Genomic DNA, 25439 nt, shown 5'->3' with positions numbered 1-25439 from the left:
GCAATGCAGCTCTCACGCAATGGTAAGAAGCTGGGCGAGCAGCTGCCTGTAGATCTGCGGGTAAGTTGTCTGCACTGGACGTTGACTTTGCTTTTAACTGGTTCAATATCTGTGTAGTGAGATCACACATGTGCCTCACCTACTCGGCTGCCCAGAAGAAATTGTAGAGAAGCAAGTCGTTTCAGACATGGTGGTGGGGTCCCCCCCAAAGAGCGAGGTGCACATTATCCTCCCAGATGCGCCCCCAGGTATGACAAGGTTGACACAACAGATTGGCTGATTTCTCATCAGGAACTGTGCACGGACACACCCCCCTGCCCTCCCGCAGATAGCATCTCCTGAACCCTCAAGAGCTTCCCACACTCGCACAGGGGTGACACAAACCTTCAGATTCCTGCAGTCAAGTTATTCCTTCCCTTTGGTTCTGCTGATAGGACGGTTTTTCTTTCCCCAAGCATGCAAGCACAGTTTGCTGAAACCCAACACAGAAAAATAACCATACTGAGAAGATTTAATTATACGGCCGCAGTCTCAATGGGAAAGTGCAGCGTGCTGGTTTCCTGAGTCCACATCAGGATGGCTGAGAAGCCCAACTTGAGGTCAGAAACGAAAGACAAGCTTGAAGACCACTCAATCCAGGACCCGCCAGGTCTTCGGCAGCTTGTTATTCTGAGTGATGTTCAAATGACACAAAAAACAAACAAAATCCCTGAATATCGTAGCCGCTACCACCAATAGCCATCCTGATCCCATTCTGCTGGGCTGAGAGCTCTAGGGCCACGACGGATCCCAGTCACCACCGGGTCCCTGATGATGGACCTGCGTAGGTGCTGAGTAATCCCTAATGAACTTCAGAAATGGGGAAGGTTCCAGTCTCCCAAAAGGTCCAAACTCCAAGGACCAAGCCCAACCGACTCTCTGCCACCCATTCTTAAAGTGCCTGAGGATAAGCCCAGTAATCCCGTATCTTATTTTCCAAACCTCAGTGATTCTCTTTAGTAGACAAGGCAGTAAAGGCCCAGAATGGGCTGAGCCTTCTCTGTGGCCATTCAGGATCATATCAGCGCCCTGTTCTTCTTCACCACCCTTCCAGCTAAATCTGATGTACATTAATCTCCGTTTTGTTTCTAACTGACACACGACTGGCCAGAGGTCAACAACAATCTTCCTGAATTGATCAGGCAGTCATTTAAGTCGGCCCTGAGAGGAGAGAGACCTTCCAAATGGTGATAACTTATTCATGACCTTTATGGAAGGCGTCTTAGAAAGAATCAGACTCAGAAGACAGCCAAGACTGGCCGGGGGATTGCAGACCCGTCACTTTACTAACAGAACAAACTGGGCCAGGTTGACTGGGCCCCTAGGCCTCGGTTTCTCCATGCATCAACTGGAGATACTACCAGCTGCCCCCCCCCTCCCCGGGACAGCTGGGAAGACAGGAGGGCGTGGGGCTGTGCAGCCCCCAGCGGAGAGAGCTGACAGCCCCATCTCTGCAATGCGGTCAGAGCACGGCTCAACTCACAGGACTATTGTGGGGACCAAAATGAGCTAAGGGAGGAGCGGTGCTTGGTGGCGCCCCGGGCCCGCCGGTGCCCCTCCCGGACAGTCTTGCCTCTTCTCTCAAGAGTTTGTGTCGCTGCTGAGCTAGCTCATGATGAGTCAGTCACAAATGCTGCGCTCACAAAGCCCACTTCGGGGGCTTTGAAGTCACATCCTGCCTAGCCTCACTCAGCATGATTTATTCCACCCCAGGAATGCAGCTCACTTCCCAGGATTTTGTGAAGAACTTTAGTTAAAGAGTCTGATCCTGCAGGGAGCTCCATTTACAGGCTCAGCTGCAGTGGTGGAGGAGACCCAGCTCAGCTCAGACCTTTCAGCAGGAACCACACAAGTCAGGGCTGAAAGACCCACCCCACCCAGCCCCCGCAAGAAGCATCTCATCCTGGGGGCGCCAACATTTTTTTTAAACTCTCAAGTTGCAGTAGAATAATTTAAAAGCTTTTTATCACGAATACGCAAATGTGTCAAACAAAAGCTTCGCAAAATGATATGTGCACACTATGCACTCTGATATTTTCCACTCGAGTCTATTTAATTCCTAAAACTACTGGTTGCCACTGGTAGTCTCACAACCCACCAGTGAGTCTCAACTGACAGCCTGAAAAACACCCATCTGACCTCAGCCTTCACTGGGTATGTGAGGCTCAGACTAGGCCAGCGACTTGCCCAAGATCACACAGTGAAGTTCACAAGCAAAAGTTAAGTCCAAAGCCAAAGCAAGGCGGGGGGGGGGGTGGGGGGGTGGGGGGGTGGGAACGGGGCAGGGGGCGGTGTCAAACCTCCGGCACGTAAGATGGCAGCTGTAGCAGCCCAGTCACCTGACCTGGGCTGGACTGTTCGTCTCCCGCTGCTCCCATCATTTGATCCTGACACCCTCAGTAAAGCCATGGCAGGTATCCTACGGCCCCCTCCCCATTCCCTGCTCCCCACCATCCCCCTTAAAAAAGAGGGAGACAGATGCTCAGGGAGGTGAAGTGACCTGTCTGGATCTGGGGGCTTAGGAAACATCTTTTGAGGACCTGGAGCCCAGGTGGAAAATCACAAGGACAGAAAGAAAGAAGAGCCCAGTTTCTTCTGTATGCAGAGTAACAACAGATCAAATCCACTACTATCAAAACATCACCACTCAAAGCTCCAGGCTTAGCCCCACACTGAAGAGATGCCCAGAAGTGCTATATTAAAGGCTTAATACAGATGAGATGGGAGAGGAAAAGCCCACCGCCCCAGGAAGGTGCTCTCCACACATTTATATCCTTGGGGCAATGTCACCTAACCCTATAATGAGCAGACCCTCCTGCCTGATAATAGCCTGTGTGTGTGTGTGTGTGTGTGTGTGTGTGTGTGTGTGTGTCTCTGTCTGTGTATAAACAGATATGCCTCTGCGTATCTGTTTATACACATGCACACACACACACTCTATAAACAGGAAACCCAAAGTCCCCATCTCTCTAGATCAGTGGTTTTTAACACTTCCAGCCATCAAAGACCCCTTTGAGAATTGGTTGGAGGCTGTGAACCCTTTGTGTACCATCTTAGGGGGGTCACAGAGACCCTCAAGTACAGTCCACGGACTTTTAGGAGCCCCCTGGTTACCAGCTCAAAGGCAAAGGGGCACTGGAGTAGCCTCCTTCTCCACCAAGGCAACGTGAACTGACTTAAGAGGGTTTTCTTCCTTCATCATCCTCCAGAGGGTTAAGCAGGATCTCACAAAATGGGTCCAAGGGAGCAGAGCTGCGGTCGGGATAGCCCAATAGTGAGAGTTTGCATGGGAAGCAGAGGACCTGGGATGGTGAGGGCAGGAGGCCATGTCCCCTGGGCTGCTCTGATCACTTTTGTTTCTGACGGCAGAAACAAAAAATCCAAAACTGGACGGCAAACTGTCTCTCTTTCGTTTCCATCCCTTGGGCCTGTTCACCACTGAGCCAGCATGGAGCCAGCCCTGGGCACACAGGCTGGAGGGCGGGCAGAGCCAAGCTCTCCAGAGAAGCCAGGCTGACAAGCAGCATCCCAGAGCCTTCGCCCTCCCGGGAGAAAATGACCCAAATACAAGCCACACATGGGGTGAAGATAAAACCCACTTATTTCACACTTTACACAAAAATTAAATGACAGCTCCTAGAGCATAGTATGGTAGCACCCGTGTCTGAAAGGTTGGCCAGCCCAGCTGTCCTTGAGCAGGGAGCCTGGCCGCAGGGATGACCTCACCACATCTGTCACCAGAAACCTGGCCGCTGCTTATTTAACCACCCGCTAAGAATCATTCCTTTGCCCGGGGCCACAGGCTGGTCCCAGAGGGGCCAAGGCTGAAGCTGCGTGAGAGAAGCCGTGGTGGCCCCTGCCTTAGGGAGCGGCCAGATTTGGCCACAGCAGCCTGCCCTGGGTGGAGCCTCCCCTCCCCAACACACAGACGTGCACACGCAGACGTGTGCACACACACCCCACAGAGGCTGTGGGATCAGCGCAGGATGGGACACATCCGGTCAACCTGGATGTGGGCACTGGAGTCTCCGTTCACTGGCTGAGGGATTCTGGGAACATAATTTTTTTTTTTTAAATTTAATTTTGGCTATGTTGGGTCTTCGTTGCTGCACGCGGGCTTTCTCTAGTTGCGCCGAGCGGGGGCTACTCTTCGTTGTGGTGCGCGGGCTTCTCATGCGGTGGCTTCTCTTGTTGCAGGGCACAGGGTCTAGGCGCGTGGGCTTCAGTAGTTGTGGCACGCAGGCTCAGTAGTTGTGGCGTACGAGCTTAGTTGCTCCGCGGCATGTGTGATCTTCCCGGACCAGGGCTCGAACCCGTGTTCCCTGCTTTGGCAGGTGGAGTCTTAACCACTGCGCCACCAGGAAAGTCCTGGGAACATAATTTAACCGTTCTGCACCTCCCTTTCTTCATCTGTACAGGAATCACAAAGCCTACAGCACAGGACCATGCTGACACTTAGTTCTGGGTGCTTATCACATGAGACCTCACTACTGCACACGACAACGCAGAGGTAGGTTCTGTTAGTGTCCTGCTTTGCAGATGAGGAAACCAAAGCCCAGGGTGCTTCGGTGACTTGCTCCAGGGCGCAAGTAGTAGCTGCTGTTGCCTGTACCGCGGGGTCTGCGCCTACCCAACAGGCTCTGAACATGCAGAGAGGCAGCAAAGGCACAGAGCAGTCGGCAAGGCTGGTAAGAAGACCTGGTGACCGGCCGTCAGCAATGGGTCAGGAAGGGGACGGCCCACAACCTTCCCTGCCACGCAGCACCCAAGCGTCCGACGCAAGCCCCCTCGCATCAGGCAAGTTTCACCTGCAAACTCCTTTAATCCGATTTCTCTAAGATGAGCATGTCGGAAGGGGAGGTTTCCCTCCCCGCCCCTCCCAGCTGTCCCCTGTGGATCCCACTGAGGAGGCAGGAATTCAACAGGCCTGTGGTTCACACTCCCGACCACAACCAGTTTGGAATGTCCAGGTCCAGGAGCACAAAGGCAGCCGGCTAAAGTCCCCCGAAGGGCCTTGAATCCTGCCCCAGCCCCTGATCTTTGCTTAGGTCCTCAATGGAGTATCACATTCTTCAGATTCTTGTCTGAAAGCCAGAAGGGGACGGGGGCTCGGCTATTTCAACCTAAGGATAACTAAAGCCTGAGACTTGTCTTAAAGGGGAAGAGAGCCATCCTTTTTCAGCCTCTGTCACACTGGTCTGCCCTAGGTATGTAGACTGAGTGTGACTTCAAACTTCACAGTGATAGAAAAAACACATGAAGATCGGTTTGTTAAAAATGGATAAAATAGATATATTTATAGACAGCCTGGCACTGTGCTGGAGAAACTGTATGTAAATAAAACAAATAAACAATAAAGCTAAACTTTATTGAGCACCAAAACGCTCATGGTAGTTCTTATTTTCCCCATTCCACAGACAAGGAAACACATGCACAGAAACGATGCATGACTCCCCCAAGGTCCAAGAGCTGGCACAGGGGAGAATCCGAATTAGGACAGAGGGTCTGACTCCAAGTCCCCTGCCTATTTACACAAGTACCAGACAGAACCATGGCACAGTGGTTAAACCTCAGACCCCAAAGAAATAAAGTCACCTACCCAAGGTCACACAGAGCTAAGTGACGGTGCTGATGCTGAAGCAGATCTGTTTGGCTCACGCTCCGGTATGAATATATTCACCCGTCTCTGAAGCATGTATTAAGTACTTACAGTGGGCCACATACAGTGTAAGGGTTCCAGTGGCAACTCCTCTAATAGGGCAGGGACACCAGCAAGTAGGGTCGAGAAGGGCTAAGACAGAAACCAGTGGGGGGGTGTGGGTGCTGACAGAGCAAGGGAAGCTCTCCCTGGCAGGCAGCCACCCAACACTTTGGCCAGCAACTGGGATTTTAGGTTTCTAGTCCTGCACGAGTTTTCCGCAAGCGTTTCCCCTTGCTCGTGTAAAAGCAGTGTTTATGGCTCATCAGAGGGGAGAAGCCATCTCCGAGAACACTTGCTCCACAAGAATGGGCAGGGGATGCCATCACCCCGGTGAGGAAGGCAGAGCGACCTAAGAACTGTCCAACCCTGGTCCATTCTGGGGGCCTGGTTACTGCGGCACTTTGATGTCGATGAGTGGAACTCAGGAGCAGAGAGGATGAAAGAGGACAGAAGGAAAAGGCGCTCTGTGAACCAAGGGCAGGCGGGGGGCAGGAGAGGGTATGGGGACACATCTACTAGGGGTCCCCCATGAACCAGACAGTGAGTGCATGGAGTGCCTTCCACACGTTAGCTGCCCAAAGGACACCAAGAGATGGGTTTTATTAACCAGATTTTACAGGTGAGCAAACTGGGGCTCGAAGCAGTTAAAGGAACAATCAGTGAAGTAGAGAGAAGTCCTAGAGGGACCGATAGAGTGACCCTGGGTTAGAGAGGCCTCCTCTGACACTGACACATACCCACTCCCCTCTCCCCTCTTAGGGTCTGCACTCTGCCCCCCAAATCCACATATTGCAGCCTTCACCCCCAGTACCTCAGAATGTGATTGTATTTGGAGAGAGGGTCTTTAAAGTGGTATTTAGGTGAAAATGAGACCATGAGGGTGGGCCCTAATCCAATCTAACTGGTGTCCTAGTAAAAGGAGGGGGTTTGGACACAGGGACACAGCAGGGATGTGTGCAAAGAGGGAAGACTGAGTGAAGAGGCTGCAAGAGGCCGGCCATCTGCAAGCCAAGGAGAGAGACCTCAGCAGAAACCAACCCTGCAGACACTTTGATCTTGGACTTCCAGCCTCCAGAACTGTGAGAAGTAAATTTCTGTTGTTTAAGCAGCCCGGTCTGTGGTGCTCTGTACATGCCTTCACCTGACCATCATTCTCTACAGCATGACCACCACCCTGACCTGCCACAGTGAGCCTGTTTGGCTGGCTGCTGTCTGCTTCTCCCCACTGGAGTGTCAACCGCAGACTTTGGTTACTTTATCCAGTCATGTATCCCCAGCACTGAAACAGTCTCTAGCACACAGCCAGCATTTGATACATATTTATTGAATAAATAAACTGAGTGAAAATGGGATTTAAACCCAGCTGCCACTTCTAGAGTCACCCACTCCCTTCCCCATGCCCCGCTGCCTCCTTCTGCTTTATCTAATTCTCTCTTCCTGCCCCACCTCTCCTCCTCCAATATAAAAAAGCTGGTAAATAATTTTAAATAGAATAAATTCAAAGATAATCTCTAGTCTATAATCACCACCAAACAGTAGTGTAAATAAGGTGACAGGAGATTTAAAAAAGATACACACTGGACCTCACCTTGACCACCAGGGAACATTATAATCTGCTAAGTGCTGAAATCCCCAGCTAATGGTTTATTCTCATTACTAACTTAAAGTCAATATGTAAAAAATAAGGTTAGGTGAGGTTTAGGGTTCGTTTTTGGTTTTTTGAGTGTGTATTTGATGGAGCGGGGAGCACACTGAGGACCAGGACAGAGCTCTCCTGCTCAAACCTCAACCCTGCGGACCCGGTACTGATCCAAACCGCTGCTGCAGCCTGGAGAGGGGACCCCATGAGGTCGGCAAAATCTGAAACAGACAGAACCACGGAGGTATCCCAGTGACCACGTCCCTCCCTGGCCCTCTCGTTCCCTCTCACTCCCTGCGGGGATGGGGCTGGCTTCTCTCCTGCACTCTAGGAAGACTGCAGCATTCAGGCCAGGCTCCCTTGAGCCAGAAGCTGGGGCTGGGGGACAGGGGCAGAGGGCAGCTGGAAAGAGGGAAGAAGCCATTTATCTGGAATGAAAGAAAACACCAGAGCAAAGACACTGTAGCCCAGTTTCTAGGCCCTTGACCACCCACCTTCTCCCCTCACACCCAGCCCCGCCCCGCCCCGCCCCCAAAAACTCCTTTACTGTTGGAAATGTCTGTCTGCTCAAAAGCAGCCACTAGGATTCTGCAACTTCCTCTTTACAACAAAACTACACTGTTGCAACTTGTTGCTACAGTTGGTTCCTTCCCCAGAGGCAGGAGCCATAGCACAACCCAAGTGGCCTGTCTGGCTTTGGACATTCTCAGACGTCCCCACCGCACCCCCACTGCTGTCCCCACCCTTGGCCGCCTCCCACCGTGGTCACCAAGGGGCCTCCCTGAGGAGGGCCAGGACCCCCCCGCCTCCCCACTGACATGGCCCCTCGGAGCCGCTGTCCCTCACTACCGCCCACCGCCACCCCACCCCGGGCGTTTTCTGGTCCAGACCTGCATGAACCAACCACTCGGGGAGGGAGGGCATAAAGATCTTCTTCCAATGAGCCCAGAAAGATCTCCCAGGTCCACGTTCTTGCGCTTTCTCACCACTGATGACAAAGTGGTTTTACCTGTTTTCCATCAACTCTACCAGGGCGTCTAAGCTACCACTTTCTCCAGGGCTCACCACCATCACAACCCACGACGCCCAAGTGAAGTGATTCTTCCCTGGGTATAGACTGTGAGCCCCTTGAGGGCAGGATCTGGGATGTCTCATTCATCTACATCCTAACCACCCAGCAGTTTCTGTATTTGCTGAATGAATGAATTTCCAAAAGACTCAATAAAACCCATGGAACTTTCTGGCAAAGTCAATAATGGTTCTTTCCCACCGTGGACCATAACATAGCCATTAAAATAATAACTGTGGAGACTGCTGCAACATAGGAAACTTTATATTACAGCACTGAGTAGTCAGAACACACGACGGTATCTAATTTAATATTTAATTTTAGCATTTAATTTTGTAAAATATGCAAGTATATGGACAGGAACCCAGAAAAATGCAAACAGTGGATGGAGTGAGGGGCAAATTTGCTTCTTGCCAGGTTTGTTATTATATTGTTTGTGCTATAAACCAACCTCCCCTCCCCGCTTTTCTTTTACTTTAAAAAGGGAAACTAGGGGCTTCCCTGGTGGCGCAGTGGTTAAGAATCCGCCTGCCAATGCAGGAGACACGAGTTCAAGCCCTGGTCCGGGAAGATCTCACATGCCACAGAGCAACTAAGCCCGTGCGCCCCAACTACTGAGCCTGCGCTCTGGAGCTCGCGACCCACAACTACTGAAGCCCACACGCCTAGAGCACGTGCTCCGCAACAAGAGAAGCCACCGCAATGAGAAGCCTGTGCACTGCAACGAAGAGTAGCCCCCGCTCGCCGCAACTAGAGAAAGCCCGCACACATCAACGAAGACCCAATGCGGCCAAAAATAAATAAAATAAAATAAATAAATAAATAAATAAATTAAAAAAAAAAATGGGAACCTATTCCAGGAACAATTGTCTCTCTCAACACTCCGTGAAAAATCTCATCCCAAATCCTTCAGCTGGGAACAGTGTGCTTGCTGACCACATAAGCAGAGGACACAGGCAGAATTCCCAGAAGCCACCCAGAGGTTAAGGGCCTGGGAGTGGAATCCCGTACCGCCACATTTCCCAGGAAATGGCACAGGGAAGCAGACCTTAATGGGCCATTTGGGCTGCTTAAGGGGCTTAGAGATGGGGCCGGGGCTGGAGCCACTAAGGAGGAGAAGAAATCTTTTACTAGTCCAGGGTGACTCAGAGGGCCTTGGCCACCTGCATCACCCTTGAACAAAGCTCCACCGAAGTCTGAGTGAATGAACAAGGTCCCAGCCCTGTTGCCTGGACGTGCTGTGCCACGTCCCTACCTTGCAATCAGCTCAGATGCTGCCTCCTCCAGGAAGCCTCCTCAGATCCCCCTGGGCCTCCAGCACTCTGGTGGGACACCAACAGCTCCTGGAAACAAGGGCCCCTGATTCCTTCCCCTCCTTATTCCCAGCACCCAGGCAAGCACCCAGCATACACTGTAAAGCTCTGAGGAGTGGTTACTGAACGATGATAGACAGATAGACAAATGAAGCAAGAGGAATGCAAGTCTGCAAGTGGGCTGATGTCAAGAAGAGCCCACTATGGAGATGGTGGCGGGCCCTCTGGCTGGCTGGCTCCCAGTGAGGACCAGCCAGGGCCCCGCCAACAGCAGGCAGGCACGGCAGCCGGGATTTACGCTGCCCTCCCTTAGGACAAAACACACACACATTTGAAAAATGGTCGGTTGAGGTTAAAGGTGAAGTCAGTAGCCAAGGCAACGCTATCGAACTGGCAACCTCGCTCCAAACAGCCAACTGCACTAGGGATGAGGAGCCCCATTCTGCCCCGGCCCAAAGCTCTACTCTTTTCATTAATTCTCGGCCACTGTCAAGGAAGGAGGACTCAGGGACCAGTCCAACCCCTCACTGCCAAGTGAGAACAGGCAAGCCCAGGAGGGAAGGGCATCTGTAAGGACACACAGGGGTCAGAGCGCCTGAGTCTGAATCCCTGCTCAGTCTCCTCATCTGTAAAATGGGGATTAACTTCCTACCTCCTGGGAATGAATTAAATGAGAGAATTCATGTAAAAGCACTAGCACAGCACCTGGTACCTAGCAAGTGGTCAATAAAATTTCACTCTTATTATTATTACTATTACGGGCAGAGCTGGGACTTCAACCTAGATATCCTGATTACCAGGCCAGTGTCCCTCCACCAGAGCCTCTTCCTTCCTTCCTTGCCCACCTTCCTCATCTTCCCTCCTCCTCCCAGGTGATCCTAGACTCCAGGAAGCTGGCTCGAGATGCCCAGAAATCCCTGCTCACTCAGGGTGGCATGGGCTGCCTCACGTCCCAAGTCTCTGTCCCAGTGTCCCAACTCCCTAATAAAGGGTAAGGCTCCTGAGGCCAGGGATGGGCTCTCTGCCCTCGTCCCCACCGAAGCCCCAGCAGGCCCAGCACAGGGCAGGCCACACAGCAGGAGCCCAAGGCATCTTTGATGACTAACTTGGCCAAGAAATTTGGGATCAATACCCAACAGTTGGCTCTTCAATATTAAAAAATAGACAAAAACTTTAAAATAGCTCCCTGCCACCAACTTTCTTATCCCAGAGATTTCCAGACAAGTACCGAGCATCCGCCTTTTATGAAACGGAGAGATCACTAAATGGCAATCTAGAGCTTTGGCTGCCTGGGCCTCCGCATCCCCAGGCTTACGGGCACAGGTACCAGTGAGACCTGAACTCCACTCGTACAACAAGGACGAGAGGTCAAGTCCATGCCCGGCGCTGGTGAGAAACTGGGGATGGAAAGATGAAAAAAGACCCCATCTCTGACCTCTCAGTTCAGCAGGGTCTAAAACCTTCTCCCCAGTTCCAGCCCAGTTAGATTAAGTCACCCAAATGGTTCCAAATGCTTCATCTTTATGTTTATCAGACAGGAAGCTGCCTTCTCCAGCCCTGTGACTTAATGCAAAACACAGGAAATGTGGCGGCTTTTGAACATAGACAACTCAAAAAAAAGGTGCCCTGGCAGCTTTATAATCTCTTTTTTAAAATGCTTAAACCGACTCAGATCAGTCACCAGTTGAACTGTATGGTCTGGGGAGAAGAATGCAAAGGCTGCAGGCCTGGAAAACCTCAGCCTCCAAGCCCAGGGAATCTTTTCGCAGGTTCCTCAGTCATCTCACCGCACCTTGTTATCAAGGGACAGGCTTGTTGCGCAAATTCAAAATCTTTAAAACCTGAACATACATCTCCTACCACCCAAGGACAGAGGATGTTGGTGACGACCTGCAAAAGGGAGGAAGAGGAGGAGGACAAGGACTGGCCCACTTGGCATATATTTATATGTAAATTACAACAAGCCTACAAAAGCGACATCTCCATGTGGCCGATGAGGAAACTGAGGCTCCAGCCTAACAGCGGGAGGAAAGGCAAGGGTCTGGTCCTAGCTCCACCAGATCCCAAAGCCCTGGTTTGGTTCCCTCTACGTGGGTTTTGTATCAAAGATACAACACATCGATCACCCAAGACGTTAAGTGACTTAAAATTACTAGAAACCAGGACTGGCTGAAGGACCGTGGAAAGCCGGTGTGGCTCTCTGAGTGGCCCACCCGCTCGCTGCCTGGCGCTGCCCCATGTGAAATATTGATTTTTGAGCTGCAGGAACTTCCAGCCCAAGTGGAACTGTCCAACTGGAAGGAGTTCAGAGAAACCCGAAACACTTCCCACCCCGTTTCTTAACCCTTGGGCCCCTCCCCCCCAACCCCCAAAAAGAAAAAGATTAAGGGTGTGGAAAAACAGACTTTTGAGGGAAGATTAAAGGAGCTAAGTACGTGTTGCTGGGCTAAACAGTGCATAAAGTTGAGGAAAGGCATGATAACAGCTCAAAAACACTTCTAAGCAAGGCCACATGATTTTGAGAGAAAGGCACTGCGGTTGAAGGAAACCAGGGGCCAGAGCTTTCTTCTACCAACTCACAGAACGAGCGTGGGCGACTCACTCCTCTAATTGCGGGGGGAGGAGGCAAAAATTACACTATCCTTAAGACCCCTTCCAGCTCAGACATTCTACAATCCTAAGCAAATTCAGTAGGGAGGACTGTCCTGTCGCTGTTGATTTTCCTTTTAAGCAGGGCATCATTCAGGATTAGAGTTAAATGAAAGGAAAAGAAAACCTGAGATGGAAGTTCCCAAAATAACATCCACGGAGGTGAGAGAGGGACCTCCCGTGGAGGACCCCTGGTCCTCTGGGCAACACGGTAAGGACCATAAGGACCAAGGACCTCTGAGAGGCCCCAAGGAAGTGACCTGCAGGCGGGGGGAAGATCAGTTGCACCTTCAACTTCCCTGCAGGCCACAGCCCAACCTGCCCAGGCAGGAAGCCATACCCTTCAGTGGCAACTTCCAGAAGGCCCTGCAAGGTTCCCTCCAGCCACAGCGGGAGGCTTCCCCACCCAGGCTAGAGATGAAGACAGCTGCTGAAGGCACCGCTGTGAGAACCTGAGCGTCAGGCTGTGGAGAAACTCCCTACATGGCCTCGCCCTCAGCCAAAGGCTGGCCAGGAGCCTTCTCTGGGCCCACCTGCCCAGGCCCGGGTGTGCTGTGTCCTATCCCGGGTGCTGAATCACCTCAGGCTGGAGAAACCAGTCGGCAGAATGGGGGCCTGAGAAATTCCAACAGCAGCCTGCCTGCCTGCCTGCCTGCCTCAGTTACTTTTTAAAGAGACCCGCATCAGACACAAGGGAGCAGCTCCCCTCCTGCTCCCCAAATATCTGGTGCCCTCAAAGCCTGAGGGGCAGGTGCGGGCAGAGGGGGCAGATACAGGTTGGCATCCAGACTTCAAACCGCCCGCCCATGGGGTGGCAGGCCCATTTTAGACGCAGGCTCATTTTGGGTACTCATGTGTGACTCACGCCATCTTTCCAGGAGGCCTACAGGCTGCCTGGGAGGGACACAGCCCTGCCCGAGACCCTGAAGGGGTCTTCCACTGGCTGAAAGCACCAAGTCGGTGGTGAGCAGAGCCTACGTCTTCTCCGAGGCCCGCATCATGCAAGACTAAGGCAGTCCTCCTTGAGAAGGGGATCGGGGCCCTCCAATCCAAAACACCCCTCTGATCACATTGTCTCAAGAATTTGGGCTTTTCCAATGTTATTAATACATAAAAACCACAGGCCAGATGTGTGAGGGACAACCGGAGACGGGGTGGGTTGCAATGACCCCAAGTTTCCAAATGAGGAGGACCCAAGAGAATAAAGGTCTGGTCTTCTGGTCAGGGTGGTCTCCCCAGGCAAGGACAAGAGGACCGTTTGGAGCCAGGGGGATTGTGGGAAAGCTGGCAAAGGGGCATCCTGAAATACTTTCCAGACACATCTTGCAGGCTTCCTTTTCTCATACTGCAGAGAAAAAGCAATCATCTACCATTTTCCAGAACACGAGGGAGTGGATCAGAGTAGACATTTGTTTAAAGGGGTTACTCTGGTGATAGTATGACATCATGGAGAAGAAAACAGGCCTGAAAATGTTCCAACCACAGAGCAATTCAGCCCATTTTTAAGACCCTTCCTCCTTCCCTGCATACAATAGGCACTCAGTGTGCAATCTGGGATCCTGAGCAATGCATTTTAAAGTGGAGACCTCTAAGACTGGCCAGCCAACCACTTATTTGTATAGATAATAAAACTAAGAAAATTTTGAATTTTTGACTATTTAAGGGCAACGCATGTAAAAAGGCATTTAGTGAAAAAAGTAATGCTCACCCCGGACTCCGGCTTCCTGGGCCCTATCTAGAGACAACCACTATTACGCGGGTTTCTGTAGCTTTCCGTGCATAGAGCCCAGGCGACATACCCTGTTTCACCCAAAAGGGAGCAACGTGTATCCTACTTTGCTTCTAGTTTTATCCACTTACAATATATCTTGAAGAGTATGGCCTATCGGTACCTATAGGTCAGCCTCATTTTTTTAAGGGCTGCAAGGATTCCCACTGTACAGCCGTGCCATGATTTATTTGACCCTCTTAATGGACAGTTAGCTTGTTTCCTGTCTTTTTCTATGACGATGCTGCAAAGAATATCCTCGGACATTTCCTTTTGCACGTCTGAGTTTACCTGCCTGGTGAGTTCCTAGAAATCAGTCAGAAAGACAATGCTTTGACAGATATTGCCAAACTACCTCCTAAAAAGAGAGCTGTTACAACTTAGATTCCCACCAACAGGGCATGAGAGTGCCTAAGAAACTGGGGCATCTTGGAGAAATTAAAGTGCATGTTTCAGTTTCCCAAGCCCTCTCAGGTATAATTGGTGGACACATAAACTGGTATGATGCCTTTACGGAGCAATATGGCACCTTCTACCAAAATCAAATGTTCCCCCAACCAGAGCCGGAGCCAGAAGCCAGGCCTCCAGACACTAAGTCCAGTGTTCTTTCCATGTCACCCCTTGGCTCTCTCCTAGATCACGGAACCCGTGTTTGAGAACTACAATCGCAGTGAGTCTGTGTACCTTCTGCCCGGGCCAGGGCCCTGCAACAAGGCTAGTGAGCACAAGCTCATCACCAAGAGCATCCAAAAGCATCAGCAGATGGGCCCCGGAAGCACCTGTGTGTTTACCACTCGGGCTCTGTGGTCAATGAGCACTGCACACACACAAGCACACCATTTTTAGAAGTACAAAGAGCACTGAGCTAAGAGCCGGGAAATCCATCTACCCTGCCTCCCGTTTCCTCACCTGACAACCCAGGAGTTAAGTTAAAAACGTACATAGTCACTATATATCAGGCCCTTTATATGCTTTATTTCTTTTAGTTCTTCCATCTAACCCTGCAGGATAAGTACCATGATTCCCATATTACAGATGAGGACACTGAGGCTCAGGGAGGTGACATGACTTGCCTACAGTCATATAAGTGGCAGGGTCGGAAGCTGAACTCTGCCTAGTGCCAAAGCTCACGACCCCACTCTTCCCAGCTCTGAAGAACGGGATTCCATAAGTCACAGGCTCACTGCTTCCCAGGGGGCAGCCAGGGTTCCACGCCATTGTCACCAGAGGGCTTAAGCCCAGGGGCTCAGCACACCAAGGGTTAAAGCCGAGAGGCAGTGACTCTCTGAGGCTGCACAAAGGGAAAAGGCACTTCCTGCCCCTGCGGGCAGAGATGCTGTTTTATGCTCAGCAAATTAGGACGTTTGTTTAATTAAGACGACACACAGATTTTGTTATTCTAAATATTTTTAGAACATGATGCTTGGGAGGAAGCTGTCAAGGCACGGATTTTTTTTTTTCTTTTTTCCCCTTTGCCTTGGGTTTCTCTTTCTCCCCCTCCAAGAGAAGGGAAGGGCCAGGCTCAGAGGAAAACAACAGCCAAGCCCGCCTCTCCTTTTGAAATAAAGATGTCAAGCTGGTAAGGGCTGTCTTAAGTACTTTATGGAAGGATTAGCTGGAAGAGGAAGTGAAGAAAGCACAGCTAGCCTGGCTTCTAGCAATACCCTCCACCAGGCAACACAACAATGCAGCATTTTTTGAGTGTGCTTTTCTCCCTTTAAAAAGCCCTAACAGATCCTTGTTTTGTTTTTTTCTGGAGCAAAAACGGGCAAGAGGCAGGCTGTGATTAACATGCGTCCTTCATCCTGTAAGAGGGAAGTTGTCCCATCTCCAGCCCCTTAGGTTAAAAAGTTTAAAAATAAAAAATAAAAACCAGAGAGCCCTGCCCCTCTCCTTCCTCTCCCCTCATGTGCCCTTCAGACTAGGAGCCCCACAGAATGCACCTCTTGGGCTGCCCTTCCCCAAACAGAGCCTGCCAATCCCAGCACCTGGATCTGCCCACGGGCACTGCCGGGACTTGCTGAATGTGAAGAGTAGAGCTTTTCAGTGTCTCCCTGCAGCCATCTGGGGGCACAGCGGCTCTCAAATTACATGGAGCAATCTCTTGATGTTTTTAATTACCCCTCAATTATCCACTAAATGAGTCCTCACTTTCCCGACACCAAATGCTTGCCTCGGTTTGCCAAACCTGCAACGTCCTTCCTGGGGGCGGCTTCCCTCCTCATCCCAGACAGTAGTGGCCCCCTCTCAGAATTCCTCGAGTCCTTTGTCTGCGGCCTGCTTGGGACACTCATCACAGGCTGCTTTTGTATTTCAGTCACTGGGCCACTATTTCCCCCTGAGGACTGTCAACTGCCCGCGGGCAGAGGTCTCTGGGTTCCCCCGCGGATAGGCTGGCTCCCTTCTCCCAGTCCCCATGACTCACAGCACCCTTCTGAGGTCTCTGTCATCTTTGCCTCACATTAGAGTCATCTGCAGATTTGTTTCAGCTCTCCCCTAGATGCCCCAGGGCAGGGGCCAGGTCTTGCTCAACCTCACCCCCCTACCACCTGGCAGAGTCCCTGGCACAGAGAAGCCAGTTAAATATTTGCTCAATTACACATCTGTGTACCCTCCCCCCACCCCTAGCAGCCTTGTACATAAACTGACTAATATTAATCAAGCGACTGTCTAAATAGGCCTTAAAGCAGCCTCCCTCCTTACCAAAAAGGAAATAAAGCACCCGGTGAGGTTACAGGCTCAGATAGTGAGAAATGGCCACAGTGTTGCAGGAAGGCGCTAAGGCTCTTCCCCTTCAACAGTTACTCAACAGTTACTTTGCAATCCTGTTAAACCCAGGAAAGGGTGCACTGAACCGAGAAGCGACTGGGCCTCTCAACTGCCCAGCGGAGAGAACCGCCGGTCCCCAGGACCTGGGACTTCCCCGGAACCTTCTCCCCACACCGGCTGGGTGGGGCCGCAGACAGCAGCCCCGACGCTCGCCCTGCCCCCGCCTCAAGACAGCCGGCAACCTGGTCCAGGAGGGTACTCGGCCTGTTTGAGACACCGGGGTTCTCGGGAGGCATGGGAGGGGGGATGCAGTCCCGCCCTCGGCGTGGCCCCAGGATAGCATGGGGTGAGGACCCTGCACACGGACACATAGGGCGGGGTGGGGGTGGGAGGTAAGTAGAAAACCCCGGATCTGGCCCAAACGGGAACGATGCAAGAGCCCAGGCCGGATCCTAGAGGAGCAGGGCCCAGCTCTCCCCGCCCCCGCCCTGCTGGGGCGGCCCGCAGGTGCGCTGGAATCAGGTGCGCGCCGGGCCCGCGGAGATTGGTGCGGGCCTTCCTCTCCCGGGGAGCAGAAGTCAAAAGTCAACGGACGAGGATCTGTGGGGGAGGAGGGGAGTCTTTCCTGCCTCGAGCCGCCGTCTCCGCCGGGTACCCCTTCCCATGCACCCACCCGCACCTCTCCCGGTTCCCCTCCTCCGCCCAGCCGATCGCAGCCGGCCGAATGAGGAAGTCTGGAGCGGAGGGCTGAAACAGCCGAGCGCAGTGTCTGCAGCAGGACTGTCCAATTCTGACTCAGGAGGACGCCCTGACAGCTGCCAAACGGTCCCCGCCTACCCGTTACCTCCGTTTCGAAAACGCCCGGCAACTTCCAAAGGAGCCCCCGCCCCGAGCCTCCCACCTTTCCCTCACCCGTGCGGCTGGGTCCAAGGGACAGAGGCTCACCAGAAGGGGTTAAAAAGTTTGCCCAACTTGGGCACTGGGCGAGGCGAGGGCGGAGCGCGTGCCCCGGCAGCAGGGGGAGGTCGAGGCTCCCGGGTGCCCGGCTGGCGGAGTGCGCCAGCGGGAGGGGGCGGGGGGAACGGAGGGTTTCCGGGGAGCGCTCGGCCCCGAAGCCTTCCTCTGCTCCCCGAGGCCTCGCTTCCATCGGCGCCTTCCCCGAGCGTCCGCGCAGAGGTCCCGGAGACCCTCCCGGAGCGAAGGATGCGGTGCCCTGGACCGGCCCCGCAGCGTTCGGGCCCGCCCGCGCCGGTCGCCGGCCGCGCGGAGGCCAAGAACCACACGTCGGCCCGCTCGCCCCAGACGCCGCGCGTCCCGTAGCTGTCCGCCTGCTTGGGGCGGGACCCGCCGGTGGGGCTCGCTCACCTGGACCTGGATCTGCCCCGGGGAACAAGCGCTGCTTCTCCCGAGAGGTCTTTCTCGAGCGCTCTGGCGACTACGGGATGGGGCGAGCGCGCGAGGCGGGAGCTGCAGCAGGTCAGCCTCGCTCAGCCTTCGGTACCCTGCTCAGGAACCGCGGTGATATGCGCGCCTCACCGCACCCTGCTCGGCTCCTCGCCTCCTTCCCGCCCCGCCCTCTCCGCGCGGGCCCATTCCTAGCCGGGCGCCGGCTGCGGGGCGGAGCCTGGCGGGACGAACCCGCCTCCCGAGTTGTCTCACCCACTCCAGCCCGCTTCTAGTCATGATGGACAGACATCTTGACCTGTGGGAAGGCAGCGGGCGGAGCCTATGGGGCCAGAGGGGTGGGAATTCATTCTCCCCATTCGCCCCCACCTCCACCCTCTCCACCTTCCCCCGCGCTTCCTAGGCGGGAGCCCCGCCCCCTAGGGCGGGCCCAACAAACAGCCAGGTTCCAGGAGGAGGATTGACACAGAGAGAGTCCAATCAGGAGGATGAGACTCGCAGAGGCCTCCCGGCCGGGATTTTGGCTCATTGCCTGACCCAGGGCGAGGCCAGGCGGGAGCAGAGTGGGGAAGTCCGGGTTTCTGACACCCCGCCCCGCGAGCTGTTTTCCCTGACCCATGTCATTCTACCAGAACAGACATTAAGTACCATATATGGGAAAAGTGCTATTTTACAATTAAGACGGCCTGTGGGGGCGGACCTGGACTCAGCCCCGGATCCGTTTTGGGCGCCCTAAGTTCGATTTCTGACCCTCTCTTTAGAGTGGGCATGCTGCCGTCTTTCAGCCTCCAGACCTTTGCACGAACGGGTTGCCTGAGCCTGGAGTGCCCTTCCGAGCCTCTCTTTACCTCCACGTGGTTAACTCGCACACTTCCTTTCGGGTATTTGTTGCAAAATGTTTTCTTGGGGTTTTTTAGGTAGGCAAAGCGCATTTTTTTTTTCCTGGTTACTGCCCACAACAAGAGGATTAATTTTGTTTTTTTAAGATTTTTTTACATTTTTAATCCATCTGGAATTCATTTTAATTCTGGAGTGGGAAAGAAATCGAATATAATTTTTGTAATAGCCAGCTATCCAAACACCACCATCACCTACCGAACTCATATATTCTTGGATCTGTTTCTGAGTTGTATCCAGTGACCTTTCTGTGTGTTCCTGTGCCAGTTCCACAATACTTTAAGGATGGTAGCTATATAATACATTTTATATCTAAGAGGGTAAATTTCTCATTACTCTTTCCTTTTGGAATGTTCTTCCTATCATGACTATTCTCCCAAATGAGCTTCAAAAAAAGTATGATCTAAAGGCAAGAGAAAACTGGAAAAAAGATTTTGCAACTCTGTGACAAAGAATTATTATCAACAATATGTAAAGAGCTCTTCTGCTTCCATAAGAAAAACCCCCAATACTCCAAAATAAAAATAGCCAAAAAAGGAACAGGCTATTAAAAAAGAAGAAATATAAATGGCCCATAATTATGAAAAAATTAATCATCTGAAATGCAAACAAAACTACATGGGATGCCATTTTTCACCTATCAAATTAAAAAAAAATAAAAAATAAAATGTCCACTGTTAGCCAGGTTTAGAGATACAGGTGGGAAAGTAAATTGATCAATTTTCTCTGATAATTAATCATAAAATAATAATTGGAAAAGTGCACCAAGATGGGTTTAAAAGTTCTTTGCAACATTGTTTGTAGTCATTAAATATTAGAAGTAAATGTACGATGTAAGAGGTTGAATAAATTTTGATACATCCACATGTTGAACAGTACCCAGAAAGTCATCAAAAATTGTATGTAGATTTGTATTTACTGACTTAAAATATACTAAGTGAGGAAGAGCAAATTATAGAATGCTATGATAGCAGGATTTCATTTATTTTTTTGTAATGTTTGTGTGTGTGTTATGTGTGTACATGTATGTATGTCTCAGAGAGAGAGAACGAGGTTTAAAAGGCATTATATCAAAGTCTAAGTAGGGGTTATGTCTTGGCAGAAGGACTGTGACTGATTTTTTTCTTTTTCTTATCTGTATTTCTAACACATATATCACTTGCATAATTTTTTCAAAACTGGGAGAAAAAGACTCACCCCCCACGTCATCTTTATTTTTTTTAATTAATTTTTTTTTTTTTTTTTTTTTGGCTACGTTGGGTCTTCGTTGCCGCGCACCGGCTTTCTCTAGTTGCAGCGAGCGTCAGCTACTTTGCGCTGCGGTGCGCGGGCTTCTCATGCAGTGGCTTCTCTTGTTGTGGAGCACAGGCTCTAGGTGCGTGGGCTTCAGTAGTTGTGGCTCACGGGCTCTAGAGCACAGGCTCAGTAGTTGTGGCGCACGGGCTTAGTTACCCTGCGGCATGTGGGATCTTCCCCGACCAGGGCTCGAATCCGTGTCCCCTGCATTGGCAGGTGGGTTCTTAACCACCAGGGAAGTCCACCCCTACATCATCTTGAATTTATCTCTCATAGTATTTACACACTAGATTTTAATTGTCCATGTACTTAACTGTTTTCTCTGCTAGCAGCTGCCTGAGGGCAGATAGGAAGTATGCCTTATTTGTGGACCCAGAACTGACACAAGGCTTGGCATAAAATGGTCCTTAGTGGATGCTTGAACAGGACTCAGAAAGCATCTGTTTCCTTATCTGTAAAATGGTTGTAGGGACTTCCCTGGTGGCGCAGTGGTTAAGAACCCGCCTGCCAATGCAGGGGACGCGGGTTCGAGCCCTGGTCCGGGAAGATCCCACATGCCGTGGAGCAGCTAAGCCCAGGCACAACCACTGAGCCTGCGCTCTAGAGCCCGCGAGCCACAACTACTGAGCCCGCGTGCCACAGTTACTGAAGCCCACACGCCTAGAGCCCGTGCTCCACAGCAAGAGAAGCCACCGCAATGAGAAGCCCGCGCACCGCAACGAAGAGTAGCCCCCGCTCACAGCAACTAGAGAAAACCCGCATGCAGCAATGAAGACCCAACACAGCCAACAATAAATAAAATAAAAATAAATAAATTTAAATAAATAAATAAATAAATAAAATGGATGTAATCACGGGGGCTTGCCCAGCCCGCAGGACCGTTGGGAGGAACACAGAAGCGGGCCTATAAGTGTTTCATAAACCGCTAAGCAATGTGTACTGACAACACAACATTATGGATAATCATCATTTCCATTTTCCTCACCCTCAGCCTCCTACACCACCCTTTCCAGTAAACTGAGGTCACTCAGAAGATGGCCTGTCAGCCAAGCTCTGAATTCTCTCCTCCCCACCTACTAGCCTGGATCCTTCCCTAAATCAGGAAGCCCTCCTACTTACTGTCCAGCTTAACTCTTCCTCTATCTCCCAGAACCTGCACCCTCGATGGTGTCTACCCTTGTAATATTTTAGAAAAATATTTTATCTCTTTTGTCTGAGTATTAAAATAGTATTACGGTTGGTGTAGAAAAATACCAAAAAGAAGACAAATCAAAATTACCCACAACCTTACCAGCACACTGTAGCAACTGTTAACAAATCTTATTTCCTTCAAATCTTTATACACACACATATTTAAAATAAAATTGAGAGATCCACATATATATGGTCATCTGATTTATTACAAAGGTGCCACTGCAAAATAAGTGGGGAAAAGATGGTCTTTTTAATAAATGGTGCTAGATCAATCGCCTATCTGCACATGGAAACATGAATCTTTACCCCTTGTCTTATACCTTTGAGATAGTTTAGGATGAATCCAAGACCTAAATGTGAAAATTAAACAATAAAACTTCTAGAAGAAAGTTCTTCATGACCTTGAAGTAGGCAAAAAAATTTTAAGACACAATAAGTATAAGGAATTTTGTGGGTTTTTTAATTAATTAATTTATTTATTTATTTATTTTTGGCTGTGTTGGGTCTTTGTTTCTGTGCGAGGGCTTTCTCTAGTTGCGGCAAGCGGGGGCCGCTCTTCATCGCGGTGCGCGGGCCTTTCACTGTCGTGGCCTCTCTTATTGCGGGGCACAGGCTCCAGACGCGGAGGCTCAGTAGCTGTGGCTCACGGGCCTAGTTGCTCCGCGGCATGTGGGATCTTCCCAGACCAGGGCTCGAACCAATGTCCCCTGCATTGGCAGGCAGATTCTTAACCACTGCACCACCAGGGAAGCCCGGAAAAATTGTTAAATAGAACTTCATTAAAATTAAGAACTTTCATTCATCAAAAGATACATTTAAGAGAGTGAAAACTCAGACCACAGACTGGGAGAAAATACTTACAGTACATTATATATAACCAAGGGTGTGTATCCAGAATTTATCAAGAACATCTATGTTAAGAAAAAGACAGACAACCCAATTTTTTTTAATGGGCAGACTTGAATGAGTACTACATAAAAAAGATAACTAGCCAGTAAGCAAATGAAAAGGTGCTAAACATCATTAGTTATCATAAAATGCAAGTTAAAACCGCAATGAGTTAGCACTACCGCAACAAAAATGGCTGAAATTAACATACCAAGTGTTGGCAAAGATGAGGAGCTCCTGAAACTCTCATAAATTGTTGGTGGGAGTGTAAGTTTCTACAACCACTTTGGGAAAGTGTTTGGCTGTATCTACGAAAGTTGAATATACTTGTATAACCTATGATCAGCAATTCCACTCAACTATATATCCAACAGAAATGAGTGCCGAGGCCCAACAAAGGCAAGTACAAAAATGTTCAGAGCAGGGACTTCCCTGGTGGCGCAGTGGTTAAGAATCCGCCTGCCAGTGCAGGGCACACGGGTTCGAGCCCTGGTCCGGGAAGATCCCACATGCCGTGGAGCAACTAAGCCCGTGCGCCACGAGTACTGAGCCTGTGCTCTAGAGCCCGCGCTCTGCAACAAGAGAAGCCACCGCAATGAGAAGCCGGCGCACTGCTCACAGCAAATAGAGAAAGCTCATGTGCAGCAACGAAGACCCAAGGCAGCCAAAAATAAAATAAATAAATAAATTTATAAAAAAAAAACAACAACAGTACAATGGATAAATTGAGAATGTTCATACAATGGACTACTATACAGAAATAAAAAAGAACAAATTAGTGTTATGTGTAAAAAACACAGTAACACTAATAATACAATATATCCATGAACTGATGAGTGGATAAACAAAACTGTGGCATATTTCTACAATGGCATATTACTCAGCAATAAAAAGGAATGAAGTACTAACACGTGCTACAACATAGATAACCCTTAAAAACATTATGCTAAGTAAAAGGAGCCAGTCACAAAAGACCACATAGTGTATAATCTCATGTGTCTGAAATGTCTAAAACAGGCAAATCTTTTGAGATAGAAAATAGATTAGTGGTTGCCAGAGGCTGGGGCAAGGAAAGAATAGAAATTTACTGTTAATGGGTATGAGGGAGGTTTTTTTTTTGAGACAATGAAAATGTTCTGAAATTAGATAGTGGGAGATGGTTGCACAGCTCTGTGACATGCTAAAAAAACAAACAAACAAAAAAAACTGAATTGTTTACTTTAAAAGGATGAACTTTATGGTACATGACATATCTTAATTAAGCTGTTTTTTTTTTTTTTTAACTGAATGAATCTCAGAGACATACCATTGAGCGAAAGAGTTTAGATTAAAAAAAAAAAAGTAGGTATTGTATGATTCCATTCTTGTGAAGTTCTAAAGCAGACAAAATCAACCTCTAGTGAGAGAAGCCAGGAGTTTCCCTTTGAAGAGAGTTAGTGAATGGGAGAGGACCCAAGGGAACCTTCTGGAATACTGGAATGTTCTATATCTTGGTCTGGTTGGTGGTTACACTGGGTATTCACATGTAAAATTCATTGATTTGTACGCTTAAGACTTGTGTGCTGTACTGATTGTAAATTGTACTTCAATAAAAAAGGAAAATAATAAAATCAACTTCGAGCAAAATGTAAACAATGGGCAAAGATTGGTAAAAGGTATATAGGAGTCCTTTGTACTATTCTTGCAATTTTCTTTAAGTTCGTAATTATATAAAATTAAAAGTTACAAGTAACACAAAGAAATAAAATTCAAATATATAGTATATATAGTTTTGTGTTCCTGCTAGTTCTTTTTCTCTTCAGCATTGTGGCAGCTCATCTACCTATAAACATACCTGGAGATTTCTCTGTCTTAAAAATAAACCAGAAAAAGGACTGTTATCCAAAATATTCAAAGAATTCTTAAAACTCAACAATAAGAAAAGAAACAACATGATTAAAAAACAAGACAAAGACCTTAACAGAAAAAGATATACAGAGGACAGATAAGCATATGAAAAGATGCTCCACATCATATGTCATCAGAGAAATGCAAATTGAAACAACAATGAGCCACCGCTACACACCCATTAGAATGGCCAAAATCCAAAACACTAACAACACCAAATGCTGGTGAGGATGTGGAGCAACTGGAACTCTCGTTGATTGCTGGTGGGCATGCAAAGCCACTTTGGAAGCCGGTGTGGTGGTTTCTTACAAAACTAAATGCACTCTTACCGTATGATCCAGCAATTGTGCTCCTTGGTGTTTACCCAAAGGAGTTGAAAACTTACATATACCCAAAATCCTGCACACAGATGATTATAGTAGCTTTATTCATAATTGCCCAAGCTTGGAAGCAACCAAGATGTCCTTCTGTAGGTGAATGGGTAAATAAACTGTTGTACATCCAGACAGTTTATTTACTTCTTATTAGCACTAAAAATAAATGAACTCTAGAGCCATGAAAAGATGTGGAGGAAGCTTAAACACGTATTATTAAGTGAAAGACACCAATATGAAAAAAACTGCCCGCTATATGATTCCAACTACATGACATTCTGAAAAAGGCAAAGCTATGGAGAAAATGAAAAGATCAGTGGTTGTCGAGGGGCTGTGGGAAGAGAGAGGGCCAAACAGGCAGAGCACAGAGGATTTTTAGGGCAGTGAAAATACTCTAATGGGGGATACATTCCTTGTTCTCCCCTCCTTCTCATCAGCAGACTTCTCCAGAAAGTGAGTCTTAACTCACAGCATCTGCATGAGGTTCCCGGATACCTCACCTTGCTCTCACTCACCTTGGGCCCCTCCCTCTCTCTGAAAACTGCCCCTCCG

The 25439-nt window shown here is 49.7% G+C and overlaps 1 protein-coding gene across 1 annotated transcript in view; it reads right to left on the bottom strand.

Annotated features, from left to right (window-relative positions):
- Positions 1–18524, bottom strand: part of MYH9 (myosin heavy chain 9) — a 90088-nt gene extending 71564 nt beyond the window's left edge. Inside the window, exon 1 of the mRNA XM_061206501.1 lies at positions 18313–18524. The gene's annotated coding sequence lies outside the window, so the exon portion shown is untranslated. The remainder of the gene's footprint in view (positions 1–18312) is intronic.
- Between the last annotated feature and the right edge of the window lie 6915 nt (positions 18525–25439).

This window comes from Eubalaena glacialis, chromosome 11, assembly GCF_028564815.1.
Source record: "Eubalaena glacialis isolate mEubGla1 chromosome 11, mEubGla1.1.hap2.+ XY, whole genome shotgun sequence".
NCBI classification, from domain to species: Eukaryota; Metazoa; Chordata; class Mammalia; order Artiodactyla; family Balaenidae; genus Eubalaena; species Eubalaena glacialis.
This window is presented reverse-complemented; position numbering and strand designations above follow the sequence as displayed.